Source organism: Elephantulus edwardii, unplaced genomic scaffold (genome assembly GCF_000299155.1).
Source record: "Elephantulus edwardii isolate Elephantulus edwardi_28Jun2011 unplaced genomic scaffold, EleEdw1.0 scaffold00169, whole genome shotgun sequence".
NCBI lineage: Eukaryota > Metazoa > Chordata > Mammalia > Macroscelidea > Macroscelididae > Elephantulus > Elephantulus edwardii.
In genome coordinates this window covers 1,923,857-1,928,786 of record NW_006399919.1, presented here as the reverse complement: position 1 = coordinate 1,928,786, position 4,930 = coordinate 1,923,857, and positions in this window count along the sequence as shown.

The window sequence follows — 4,930 nt, the reverse complement described above, 5'->3', positions numbered from 1 at the left end:
GCGGGCGCGCTCCTGGCACCGGGGGTACCGGGCCAGAAGTGCGGGACCTGGGTCCAGCCGGAGCCCGCGTGTAGGCCTGAAGCGGGTCCCTGCTCTGGGGCTGGGCTGGGGAATCAGGGGAACAGGAAGGGAGTGTCTGGGGACCCGAACCCACAAAGTAGTGCGAGTCAAGTCTTCTTTCCACTCATAGAAGCGTTGACATCACACTGTTTGCACTACTTCCAAAAATAAGGATCTTTTCAACAAAAGAAAAGAAAAAAGAAAAATCGCCCTATGGTTTCATCCTTAAGTGGGCACCCTTGGAAGCTGATGGTCCTGAGGGCTCCTGTCAGTGGAGACTGGGGTCGTAACTCGTAACTCGACGGAGTGGGGGAAGTGTCATGGGGGAGCCCCGCTGAAGGAAAATGAACTGGACCTCAAAGTTACCAGTCACGAGCGTTTTTCTTGGCTTTATCTCCCTGACCTCCTTCAAGTTTCCTTCTTTTCTCGCCTTACAACAACTTTGGGGAATACGGAAAAGTCTGCTTTCCCAAAGGGGCCTTGACCACTGGCCTCCTGAAGTCCTCACGTTGCGGGGCTGCCCTGGCCCTCCGTGGTGCTGTGCGGGGGGTGGGGGGGGGTGGCTCCTGCCTTGCCCAAGCTTGCGGACTGCGTCTCCAGGGACAACCCTCGCGGCTCTCGGCTCTCGTGGGTGGGCCCTGACCGTATTTCTCTAACATGGGCTCTGGAAGAAACATCCCCCCCACGCGCCCAATCTTATATTTTGAACTTTTTTTCATAGCAGTTGGTGTCTTTCTCATTTTACTTTCTATCTTTTCCTCTCTACCCAGAAGCAAGGGAGGACTTGGAGGGAGAGACGCCTCGAGCAGAGAATTGAGGCCCCCAAACCCCACCCTTGAAGTGGGTTTTTCGCCTGGAATAAGTTCCAGTCCCTGGAACAACCCCAGTGCGCCCCTTTGGGCACTTGGCAGACCCGGACACCCCGCGGAGGAGCGAACACTCAGGTGCCACTGCATCTTGGAGTCTCTTTCCTGGAGGACAGCGACTGAAGGAAGTCAGCAGTTCGAGGACGATCAGAGCCAGAGCAAAACACACAATGTCACTTACGTTCTTCTCCTTCGTCCCTCGATTTAGTTGGGACCTTGGTTAGAAGCGAATTTCTCCCCTTTGCTGTTGAGAGTCAGTACTGGGCTCTGTTATTGGGGGAAAGACAAGCAAAGTATTCTCTGGGGTTACTTTTACAAAAGTTAACACCTATTGAATGGGGACTTTTACACAAGGATGTCTTTCCCAAATCGGTTGGAAAAATAGCGCCAGAGCCGCCGCACCCTCCCAGCGGCCTCGCAGACCCACATTTCCAAGGGTAGCCTCCTTGGCGAGGTGGCCAGGGAGGAGCGCTGGGCTGGTTGCAGGTTCCTGCGAGGCGCGCCAGACCCGGAGTTTTGTGGCCAGCCTGGCACCCCTTCCTGCGCTAGCAAAGCCGGGGACCAGTCGAACTAAACTAAAACGAAGCGCGTCAACTTTTAAACGACTTTAAATCCTGGGGCCCGCTCCTCATTTTGTACCCCCTTGACTAGCATAGATAAATTGCCACGCTTTGGCATCTCCAGCGTGTAAAACAGGAGGAGAACAAAACTTAAAAAATAAAAGAAAATTAAAAATGTTGCTATAATGTGACACTGGCTTCACACCCTTACCTAGTTAGTTAGTACTGGGATTTCTTAGACTGGAATTCATTAGAACGAGCTGATTACATTCCTAGCAAAGTTGCTTCAAAACAGCGACTTGGTGAATTTCAGGAATGACTCCAAGAGGTAGTTTTGCTTTTGTTTTTTTAAGGAGTTAAGAGTGTGCCTTTTAACCCACGTCCTCCGCGGCCGCTTTCAGGCAGTGATCGGCCTGCCTGACGCTTTGTATAAAGCCTCAGGACTTAGAAAAATCGCCCACTGACTGGAGCGAGATCTGGATTCGGAGTGTGGGGTTTCCACGCCCAGCTCGAATGTCTAATGCATCAAATCCTCGTTAACGTGCGGCCTGCGCTGGGGTCGTGTCAGCCAAAGGTCAGTCCCGTGCAGCAGGGCAGCCCAGGCCTCGCGCTCCCCGCCCCCGCCCCCTCCAAGTCCATCTTTCATGTTTCAGTTAGTGCTCTGATCGACGCAGCTCCGAAGAGAAACACTGCTTTTTCTTTTTTCTCCTTCTTTCTTCCCAATAGTGATAAGTAAACGACGTGTTCTAAGGCTGCTACTGGAAAAAAAACAAGAACAGAAAACAACAAACTTCCCCCAGTGGAATGGGAATGGAGTGCGTGGGCAAGGTAATTGTCGAAACATCCTCAAGAGGCACGTCCATCAGAGAAGCTGTGACTCTTGGAAAAGCTCACTTAAAACAGGAATAACAAGAGCAGTAACAACTTCACCGCGTTCTAAGCGAAACCACGAGTAAACTTTGTTGGAGAAGCTAGTAATTAAAAATTGCTTTAGGAAAAGGGACAGACCTACTACTATCAACCCCCCCCCCCAAGGCTTCAGAGACCTTAAACAGCAGCCCTGGGGTCCACTGGGTCCAAAAAGGCCGAGGAGCAGGGCTGGGGTCTCTGTCACCCTTGCCCCACTGGGGAGCCCCACCACGCTGCCCACCAGCTGCGCTCCTGGGCTTTCACACGCCGCAGCCCTAAGGTCGCCATGGCGCGGCTGCTCCGACCTGCCCACCTTGGCGCGCGCCTCGGGCCACGCGCGCGCACGCAGCAAGGCCCGGAGGGAGAGAGGGCGACTTACCAGGTCTGCGAGCTAGGTTTCGGGCAAGATTGGCAGCAGGCAGAATGAGTAAGGCCGACCAGTCAGTCCTATCGGAGACCCGCAATTTGGGCAGGAGCTAAGGCGCGAGTAGGGGAAAGGCGCGCGCCTGTCCGGTGCGGGGAGGCCCATTCCCTCGGCCGGACTCGCAGACCCCGCCACCGTCTCTGTGGACTAAGCCCGGCCTGGCGGAAGAGGAGGCCCCAGAGCCGCCGCCCAGACACAGCCTGCGGCCTCGCGTGCTCCGGCGGCCGCCCCAGGAGTGCTGGGGGGGGGCGGGGAAGGGGCGTCCCCACTGCGAGGCCGGGCGAGGGCGACCAAGTCCCCGCACGGATGCCGGCAGCCCGGGTGAGCGGCCGGGTAAATCGGCGGCGCCCGCCTGGCCGCTGGCTCGTGAACCCCAGCCCCTCCCGCGCCGCCCCTCCCTTCCCTCCAGCCGGTCGCCAAATGAAAAGGGTTCTCAGGCCTTGGCCTTTGGGGGGAAACTGCGGGAACCCACGCTGGCTTTGAGCGTTCGGCTTAGAGGAAGCCCACACAGGTCTTCACCATGAGGCTACGGTCGTTGGAGACAGCACTTTCTCCTCACCATACTCAAACACAAAGGGGCTCAAATTGAGAAGGGGGACTTGTGGTTAAGAGGAAGTAGAGGTTTGCACTCTTAACCAAAAGCTCGGCCTCCGGGATCATCAGTTCCCTCCCAGCTTGGGACCCAAGGCGAAGGGTTTGGGGCGGCTGCTACAAGGGTCAGCGAGGGAGGCCCAGAGCAAACGCCCTCCTGGGGCCAGCCTCACCTCCAGAACTCCAGGACTCCGAGGCAGAGAGCGGAGAAAAGGATTTGTCCTGGCGCCAACGAGCCCCTAACCCTTCCCCCTGCCCTCCGGCTTGGCTGTGGCGGGGTTCAGGTGAAACGATGTTGTGCTCCCCTGAGCCCCGAGCAGCAAGGGAAGGTGGCTCGGCCTTGGGAGGCAATGGGACCCCAGCCTTGGCCTGCTGGCCTTGGGGAAGCAACTGGGGTGGTCCATTCAGTTGATAGTTAAAGCAGAACTGGAGGCTGGCAGCCATTTTCTGATGTCAGGGGATCCAGGATTTTAACTAAAATTCCAAAGTGTGTAACTAAGGATATTGGTAGGAAGAGTAAACGGGGTAGCATGTTGCCCCTGCAGGGTCCCTCCCGCTCCCTTTTTAAACAAGGCTTGGCCTCTTCACCAGCCGATTGTGCAATCGTTCAGGAAATGTCACTATGTTGACCACAAAGTATCAGCCAGTACGCCGAAGCCCAGGTGCAGAAGGCAGCAATGTAGCAAGCCCTGGGGTGTCTGTCTCACCCAAAGCTACATTTTTTTTTTGAGGTTTTGAGGCCAGGGTTGTTCCTCTACCCATTACCACGAAAAGCACGTTTGAGCTTAACAGGACTATCCCAGCTTGCAGAGGTAAGAGCTGACAAGATTTGAGAAAGATGGAATGAAAGGCCTGGAGTGGCCTTTCAGATAAAGAACTCCTAGTCCCCCAACGGGCCATCGGCGCTTAGGGGAGAACCACAGAGAGCAAGGGACCCAGAAGAGAGAAGTGAGCGATGAGAGAGAAGAGACAAAGACAGGCGGACCTCCAGGTCTGGGGCTGCCCAAGGTAGGGGGGCTGGGTCTGGGAGGACCTGCTGCCCCCCATCTCTCAGAGGCTCAGTTCGAAGCCGGGGTTCCGGGGAATCGTGGGGGTGTCTTCTTCTAGGATCCGAGGAGGATGAGGACACGTGAGAACTCTGGCTTTGAAGTGAGCAGGAGCTGGAAGCCCTCACGAGGCAAATGGAACAAGTGACCAGTCCCCACTATCGCTCTTTGCAGCCCCAGGTCAGCGAGGCCCAGGAGGTGCTGGCCGAGCCCGTGCACGGTGACCGCTGGTTGCCGGAGCCTCCGCGGCCTGCCCTGTATTGTGAACGCACTTCCACCAGCGCGTCTGCAAACAAACACGTGCAGCTTCCGCGGCCGCACTACGGCTGGGAGCCGGGCCAGCGGCTTTCACCGCGCGAGCGCCGGGCGACTCCCTCCCGCCACCGCCGCCGCCGCGGGGGCGGGGGCACCTCATGCATATTCATCAGCACGTGGAGCGGCGGGCCGCGGGCCGCGCATGCGCGCAGCCTCAGC